We start from the raw sequence: 10,185 nt of genomic DNA on the forward strand, positions 1-10,185 counted from the left end.
AATATTATAAATATAAATCTTTAAAGAAATAATAAAAAATTCTAAAGAGATACTAAAAATAGAATTTAAAATATAATCATAATTAAAATCTTAATTGAACCTTAATCAAATCCTATATCAAACCTTAACAAAATTCTAATAAAATCCTAAATCTTAGATAAATCCTAGATAAATTTTAATAAATTTCTAATCAAATTTTAAACCAAATCCCAAGAAAACCTTAATTTTAACCAAATCCTAAGCCCTAACCAAATTATAGGCAAATCCTAAATCAAATACTATAGAAAATTAGAACCTCAATAACTAATAATCAAACTATTGATATTAATTCAAAATTTGTACATTTTATAATATCTTAGTTAGGAAAAAATACAAGAAAGATGAAATCAATTGCACTTACTAATTGTAAGAAATACAAGATAATTTAATTAGGTATTGGGCACCCTCATACTCCAAACTAAATTCTAAACTTTCAGCACCAATACCTCCTACTTAAATCATTGAATTTTTCTCAAATTTCACTTAAATATTGAAAATCGTGTCTAATATCTATACAATTTTTTTCACTTCAATCCAATTGACAAATTGCTGAAGATCTTATAAACACTGACTAACCTTCAAATTCCAATTTCTAAGATCTTAATCAATAAAAACCTTCAAATACTTTGCTCTAACGATTTGATTGACTTCAAAATTTATACACACATTAATAACTAATACACCAACAAACTACCCAAATTTCACTAATATATACATCTCAAAACTCAAGAAACCCCCAATTTTGTAAATATATTTTTAATTCTCCAAACCTAAATCAACCGAGAACATTACTAACTTTGAAAATCCCTCAAAAAGTCAATATTGATTAATTTACATAAAACTAATGGCCAAAAATCTCTTCTTAAGTTTGCTCTCAAATTTTACTCTTCAATCAACCAAAAAATCCTAGATTCACCATAGGTGCATGGTTTTGTGCCTTGGAATCTGATTTTGACCTTATTTGACAACTAGTCCTCTCCCAGTATCAATTCTTGGCTTCTTGAAGTAATTTTTGCTAAAATATACTCTTAATTCTTTTTTACACATGCCTATATTATTTAATTTTCCAATCTACTATTTTTTGCCTTATTTATGGCTCTACAAAGTAAGTAGAAGCCTATTTTGTAAAAAGGCAGCATTAATATTTTTTAATTTTACCATCCTTTTGACTATTATCTATATTTTTAAGATAATTTTCTATAATATTTTAAAATAAGATCTTCTAAAATATAATTTTTTCTTCTCTCTTTCATTCATTAGCTATGTTACATCATGACAGCATGGAATTACTTAAATAATATTAAATATCAATATGACAACAACCTATAGTTAATGTCGAATAATGCCAAATATTATGTATCAAATATTATGTATAATGAGTTGTTCATTGCATCTATTTATACGCAAGTAGCTCAAAGAAATAAAGAAGAAGCTGGAAGCACAATCAACAGACAAGATGCATTTAAACTAGATATCGCATCTCTAAATGGCTTGCATATGAAGATCATTGTTAGACCACTTATTTTCTTATTTGTTAGGTTCTTTTAACTTAATTATATTGCTTCTTTGAAAAAATATATAATTATTAAATCATGGATAGTACTTAAGTAAATTATCAATATTAATTAATCTATAATTATTGATACAATATGCAATGCAACATCGTTTCCTTTTTGCCATCACCGAGCTCTTAAATCTGTGAATTATACCATTCAATATTCAAATCACAATTATCAATAATAGTGTATATCATCTTCTTGATATAGTGATGATGACCATTAATATTGTTGAGATTTGTGCCACAGTCAATGCCATTGTTAGTACTAGTGATAAGATCCTTCTTGAGTTAGATTAGACAATCCAAATATCTTATATGTTTGATATTATTTACTAATACATACCAATCAATCTACCTAATGTAATTCCACATATAATCTTATTTTCTTAGGTAATCATGGCTTTAAGAACAATATTCATTCCTACCTCTTTTGTTCTCTTTATGTCTAATAATAAAAGAAAATTATCTCACTCTATTAATATAGCCATTGTATGTTTTGCTCAACATTGTCTTAAGCTCTAGCCATGGTAGCATCTTTCTAACAAAAGTTGTACATTGAAGGCTTATGGTGTCTATAATTGACAAAGTTGTAATGAAATTACTACCTTGGTGGCTAATTCTTTGGCTACTCTAATGTACATCCAAATTAATTAAATTCTAGCTCTTTGGATTTTTTTGATATTGTTTACTAACTCTCAAATATCCTTGACATGAACATTGATCTTAGAAAGGCATCTCAACCTTGTACAAACCTACTTTCAATTGATATAAAACTTAAATACATACTTATATAAAAAGAAGAGCACAAGAATGTTTTTGCTACTATGTGAAACATACAGTTGGACATCAATCTTATAATGGAGCAATGTATGAGTCATTAAATTGATTCACTAATTTTTTTAAGAAAAAAAGATGCATTTAGAGTGCTTAAAAGCATAATATATAGTGAGTAGTATAGAAATCTTTAAAAAAATATAAAATTAGAATGTTAATTGTAGAAATGGAATCTTAGTAAGTCTTGGAGAAAATTATCTTAGTTGGTTTAGTATTTTTACTTATCATTGAGTATCAAGAATTATTTATTAAGATCAATATTTACATTGATCTTATATTTATATGTATTGCTTATAATTATTTTTATAAATTTTAGTTAATAATTTGAAGAAGCATGAAAAAGAACCTCATATCTTTTTAGTTAGTTATATAGGATATATGATTTATAGTTGATTTAAATTATTTTATTATTATAAAAAATCACAAAGATATTAAATTATAGCTTTAAATTGATATTTATATTATAGAAATATTATAGAAAGTTTTAGAATTATTTAAATTTTTTAGGAATTTTTAGAGCAATTTTCAACACTTTGATAAAAATGAGTTTTACAACCTTGGGAGCCATTATGAAGAAATAGAGCAAGATTTGAAGGTCATGCACGGTTTCTAGACTAATTGAGTGTTTTCAAACACCATGGTGAAGTCAAAAATGTAAAAAATTTAGTTTTACTAGTAGAAAATAGGAGTATCAATAACTAGTATAATTCTTATAAGAAAAGAAGTGCAGAAGTTCCATATAGGTTGTAGTACCTAGAAGATAGTTAGGAGGATAAGATTAAGGCCTCATGGCCTCTCTTAGAGATCCATATACACTATTTGTGACCCTTGGTGAGGCTCAAAATCTTGATCTCTTAAGAAAATTATTCTTAAGGTGAAAATTATTCACTTAACTTTTTATTTATTTATTTATTTATTTATTATTTTTAAACCTTCATAACTTATTCATAGTAACTCGGATTTACATGAATCTTACACCATAGGAAAAATTAAAAAATATATTTTTCAAAAAATATATTTTTATTTTAATTTTTTAATTTGTTACTGAATAAAAAATTAGTGAACAAATTGTGACTAGTTTTATAGTATATAATTTCTTGATTTTGCTTGTTTCACTTATTTTTGTATTGTCTTTCTTTTGTTCTTGTTCTTCCTATTTTCACTTCTTACCACCAATGATAAGCAACTCTTAATTGAAGCCATTTTATAATTTGAATTGAGAGGTAGAATTTACCTTCAGATAATATTATATTGTTATTTACTTCATCTATAATAATATTAATATTTTTAGTAGTAATCCTATTGATCTCGGTAATCACTTTCATCACTTACAATATAATCATTGAAGAATCCTTCGTCAATAAGTGGACTATTGAAAAAGCATAAAGAAGCATGATATTATTAAGACAAAAATCTAAAAGTTATTTGATTATAAGATAGTCAATCTTTACCTCTATCCATGGGCCTTACTAGTGGTATTAGTTGAAAAAAAAGATGGTAGCATCCATTGTTGACAATAGAGAGAATTTGCCTCAAAAAAGCATTGGGCTTTTAAGTCTTACTAATTACTTAATTAAGTTTTAAGATAAGAAAATATCAATTTTATATATAAAATTATTCTTATATGAGCAATTACATCAATACACAAGTCTTAAGTAGCAAAGAACATCCAAAATAAAATAAAAATATTCTAAAACCTTATATATTCTTAAGGAGAATTTTTTCTAAACTTTAACAATTCATGTCTCATAATTGGATTGTCCAAATAGACTCAAATTTTATATGAAGTATTGATATATTTTAAACAACCAATAAAAAAAATTTCAACTACAAATTTACTATAAATCTTAAAATATTTCTTAAATCCTAAAAATAGCTTTAAATCCTTATTTATATATATCCACATGTAATTTTTTTTTCATATTCAAGAAATTAATCTTTTAAATTTTATAAAAATTAGTATTTAGCTTTTTAATCCAATAATTCATAATTTTAGAAAATTTGAGCTAAAATATTATTTAAAAAATCAAAATATGGCTTCAACTATTACTATTAATAAAACAATTTACTTATTACTTTTGAATTATTTGTGCTATCTTCAACTTCCTATAACTCCTCCATATAAACTTTGAATATAACAATTCTTTTGTAAAAGATATAGGTCTTAAAATCATCTTTATAGTTGCATCTTTTAATTTCCAAAAATCATCATAGAACTCTTTATATCTTCAAAAGAATAACAATATATCTTGAACGATTCTTTAATTTCATATAGCTATAATTTCTTCACTATAATTCCAAATCTTCTAAATTTTATACAAAAATTATAGTCCAAATCCTAAACCTTACAATCTTTACTTTTAATTCTCAAATGCTCTTTTTAAAGTTGCCAAAACTTTTGTTATGATTGTAGACAGCTTATTGAAAGCCTATAGTTTATGACCTTCAACCCATAGAAATAAAGACCTTCATCCTTCTCCTTCATCCATCGATACCTTTCTTTTATACCTCCAAATAAGCTTCTTAGTAGTTTGAATCTTCAACTTTGAGCTCCAATCTTTTTTTTAATTTTATATTAAATATTAAAATTTTATATAATTTAAATACTATAATTAAAATAGATAAATCTCAAAATATTTTTTTATATCAAATCTCTTTAAATTAATCTACTAACCACTTTAATATACATTAAGATTTATAAATATATTATATAATTTAATTAATTTTTATATATTATAAATAATTATAATATGACACTATTTTTATATTAACTACTAATACTTGAATTTAATCACACAAGACATTTACCTCCTTTCATGTATTGATGATACTTTGAATTAGTTATAAGAAGCTATATCTCTCATATCAATTGACTTTGCTAGTGGATTTTGTTAAGTCTTGCTATCAAATGATGCTAAAAATAATAACACCTTTATTTGTCAATAGGATTTGTTTTCATTTAATACCATGTCTATAGGTCTGTGTAATGCAATATATAGCTTTCAGTGCTTCATGGATATAGTATTGTACAAACTTTGTTGAGATTGTACTTTGGTGTGCATTGATAATGTCACTATATACTCAAGAGACTTTAATTCCTACCTCATTGATCTTTATAGGATTTTTTATCTACATCTAAGGCACTTATTTCAAATTCAAAGCTAAAAAATGTAACATTAGCTTGCTAAAGCTTACATATCTTAGTTATGTTGACTTTGTGACATGACTATATCCCAACCTCAATAAGATGCCATTTTTTTTTAATTTTTTAATTTTATAAATTTCAAATATATTCAATCTTTTATTAGATTGATCAACCATTACTAATAATTTATAAAACCCTTATTAATTATTGCTACATCCTTCTAAATTTCTTTATCCTAATTTATTTAGCCATCATCTATTTTAATCATATTTTGTAGAGTGCAACCTTGAAAATATTCAAGCATACATATTTTTATATATAAATTAAAATTATAAAAAGTACAATATTACTATACAAAATTTGGTCTATATTTTTGTTTGCCTTTGGATTAAAATTGTCAAAAATATTTCATTGCATAGTAGAACAATTATAGTAGCTTATTGTTATATTTATAAAATTCTACATTATTTTTGACTAATATATAATACTTCTACAATAATATTGTAGTACTAAAGTTAGACCAATCTTAAAATAATAAGCTTCTTTTATTACTTAAAAAAAATAATTTCTATTCTTGTATATATTAAATACTTATAGGACTTGATGAAATCAATGGCATGTTAAGGGCTACAATACAAACTGCCAAATATCCAAACTCCAAAAAGAAAGAGCGTCAATGTATCTTTAATAGTGTTTATAAAGTCTATTTTTTTTTTAAATATCATTTTTTATCCTATTTTTGTTATTATGCTACTATTAGTTATTATAATGATTTTTATTAATACAATCTCATCAAATCTACTTATTGTATTGTTATATGGTAATTCTTACAAGTACAATTTTTAGCTTAGAATTCTTGTTATTATCACCCATGGTATTGACATTTTATCCTCCTTGCAAGCTTGTATTTTATCTTTCAATGCATTACTTTTCTATTTCTTTTTTCACTTAAGAGGGCATATATTGGTCCAAAAATAAGGTCTTCAATACTCATGGAGGTGATTTATTATGCATCAAGAGAACAATTGTCTTTTATACAATTTGACTATAACTTTGGCAATAATACAATTAAAACAATAATTTTTGTTATTAATTTTTTATACACATTTGTATAAATTAAAATTTTATTTTTTAAATAATTTGTTACATTATCCAATCAAAAATTTTTGGTTGGATAATCCATAAATCTTCATATAAGTAGGTTCAATTTGGATTATTTTGAAAATATATTAATACTACTTTGTTAGTCTCTTCTTCATTATTAGTTTTATTTTTTTTTGTCCAAGTATTTTCTTTAAAAATCCTCTCTCAATTATTACAATTTATTTTTATGGTAGTTAACTAAATATATCTTATAATCAATAGATAAAATTATAGGTGCTAATTTTATTTTTGCATCATCTTTATAAATCAATTTTTTTGAGATTGAAATTTTTTTGTTGGGATGATCAATTTTAAGTCAAGCCTTAGTACCTCCAAGGTTTCTATTGTCAATTTCTTGCTTATTTTGGTTAGTACCATGGTGCATTCATGTCATTGTTCTTCAATGGTTATGTCTTCAAGTTTCCATTTTTTGACTTTTTCTAATAATTCTATGTCACGGATACGCATATTTACTTAAATAAAAAATGTTAGATAGAGAGTCAATATAATTAAATTTAATAATATTATAAATACTAATTTGACTTTAGATATATTTATAGTTCATTAATAGATTAGAAATTTGGCCAAGAAGTTAGCGACATGTTGCATGTATCGATAGCTTGTCATACAAGCTAACCATATAGCACATTTGTATGAAACTTATCTTACAAATTGGACATGTATCAAAGGTCCTATAGAATATTGCCACATTATTATATTACATGTCGGCTTATTTGAAAATACACTGGGTATCTGGTTGTAGAAGGTAGGATTGTGTTTTACAAGTATCTAAGAATTCTAATATATTTCATTCTTATAAAAAGATTGTAATTTTAATTTTAATTCAAAAGTACTTAAATCCAATACAAAGTATTCAAAAACATTCTTCTTAGTAATCTCAACTATATATAAACTCCAATTGCCTTGTTACTTTTATAATTAGGTAATTTTGAATTTTCTTTGCAAACCTTAATCCTAATCAATAAGCTTTAGCAAGCTGTAGCTCTTAATCTAATTGTCCACTTGAAGAAAAAAATTTCACACAAATGCCACTATAAATCTTCTATATGCTCAAAAAGAATTCATCCCAATCTAACTTACAAATCGTGAGAAAACGCTCAAAAATCTCATTGATATTACTTAGCCACCAACTTGAAAGTTGATGCAAATGTTCCAATAATGATTTCTCCTTTTTCAACCATTAACTTCAATTAAAAATTGGTATGTAGCTTGATCTTAAAGTCTTCTAATACCATGCCAAATTTCACCTTGATCCAACTAGTAGATCTTTATATATCATAGAAATCCTATTTAATCCCAAACTGCCAATTTCTAATATCTTCTTGTACCAAAACCTAGATATCTCTTAATTGTATTATTAAATTATTATAAAATTCTATACACACTTAGCACATCTAATTAATCAAGTACCTTCAAATTTTGAATTATAGATATAACACTAATTTTACAAACTAGTTAAGAGTGCTAGTCCTAATTATATTGCATAAATCTCAAGTTGCCAATACAAAGCTTGACTTTGAATAACAATTTTTAAGTCCAAAAAAATCCTACAAAAATAAACCTTATGTCTCTAGAATAAGCTCTAAGCTAGCTCTTGAATCCTAATCTCTGATCTTTAAATGAAATCCTATTTTGTCCTAGATTGTCATTTTAGTGGCTAAAGGTCTGATTTCGACCGTGTCTCACAAATGGTCAACCCCGGGGTATCAATCTAACCTTTTCTAGGAATTTTTTAGTCCAATCCTATTCTCAACTTAATTCTAGTATCAACTATGCTAATTATGTATCTCTTTTAATTTAATTTTATCTATTTATGGTCTTTTTAAGATAGTAAAATAGTCTCTATAGCCTAGAAGGTAAAATCATTAACCAATCTTTAATATACTTACTATTAAGCCAAGAAAATAAACTAAGAGGCTTTTATAAAAGCCATGTTTAAATATCTTGAATTAATATTGAATCAAGATAATTAGATATTAATTAAAAATTTATATCTAATTATATTTTCAACTTATAGACATATTACATCATGACAACGTAGCTCTTAGTTAGATAGTATATATGGAGGTAAGAGTGAAGCTTTCTTCACTCTTCTCAACAACTTTCTTGTTTTTAGTCTAATTTTAAGAGTCTCTACTCTTCTTGTTTTTAACAGTAGCCATTCCAATTTTAATATTATATTATTTTTGAATGAATATTTGTCATAGACATACATATTTACTTTAATATTTATCTATGAAATTAAGTTAAAATAGATAAAAGTAGAATTATTTCATAATATTTTTTAGAAGTACTTCTTAAAATCTTCATAGACATTGTTTTGACTTTACATGTGTTTGTAGTTGATTAATAGATTAGAAACTTTATCAATAAATTAACTACATATTGATAGCTTACAAAACAAGCTAATTATGTGGCATATATATGTAAAATTTTCCTTGTAAGTTAAAATAATATGTCTTATAAAGCCAACATATTTTGGAGGTCCTATAGGATATTGCCATACAACTCCTAGTTAAGAGTATATATGGAGGCAAGTATGAAGCCTTCTTCACTCTTATCAATGCCTTTCTAGTCCTTAGTCTTGTTTTAAGACTTTCTAATCTTCTTTTTTTTGACAATAACCATTATAGTTTAACACCATATCATCTTTGAGTGACTTTCTAGTTCTTTTGAGTGACACAAGAATGTATGAAATATTTCTTTCTTTAAGATTTATGTCCCTGATAATTTGACAAAAATATTAAGTTATTATTTTTATCTTATTTTAGAAGTAAATAGATTATTCCACTTCTATTGTTGTACTTCAAAGATTGTGGACTATCCACCTTTTAAACAAACTATCTTATTTTCTAATATTGATTTTTTTTTCATAAAGACAATGGATTATCCGTCCTTATAAAAATTTTCATTTGAAATTAGAGGTTGCAAATTATCCTCTTTTAATTTAACTTTTGATTTTTTTTGAGTTATCTATAGAAGGAAAGATTATGGATGCTATTATCAATACATGTAAAAATAGATTTATAACTATTAAAAATCTTTATGAGTTTTTTAATACTCTAAGAATAGAAATTTCATATATTTTTAATATTTATTATGAAGGTACTATTCCTACGCATATGGAAGAAGTTCAAAATCTATATAAAAAAATTGTGCAATTAAAAGAAGCAAGTAGATCAATCTCACAACCAAATCTAAGAAGTTTTACTTCTACAAATATGTCAAAGACAAGGATTAGTATGCCTAAAAATTTTAATGGAAGAAGATCAAAATTTTGAAGATTTTTACAATAAGTCAAGCTCTATTTAAGGTTGCATCCCTTCTAATATCCTAATGGATTTATTAAAGTCGGATTCATAGATGTACTTCTATTAGGAAGTGCTTTCTCTTGATTTGCACCTTTAATGGAAAAAGATTTGTAACTCTTTTATGATTTAAATTC

This window comes from Physcomitrium patens, chromosome 19, assembly GCF_059467195.1.
Source record: "Physcomitrium patens ecotype Gransden chromosome 19, ASM5946719v1, whole genome shotgun sequence".
Taxonomy (NCBI): Eukaryota; Viridiplantae; Streptophyta; class Bryopsida; order Funariales; family Funariaceae; genus Physcomitrium; species Physcomitrium patens.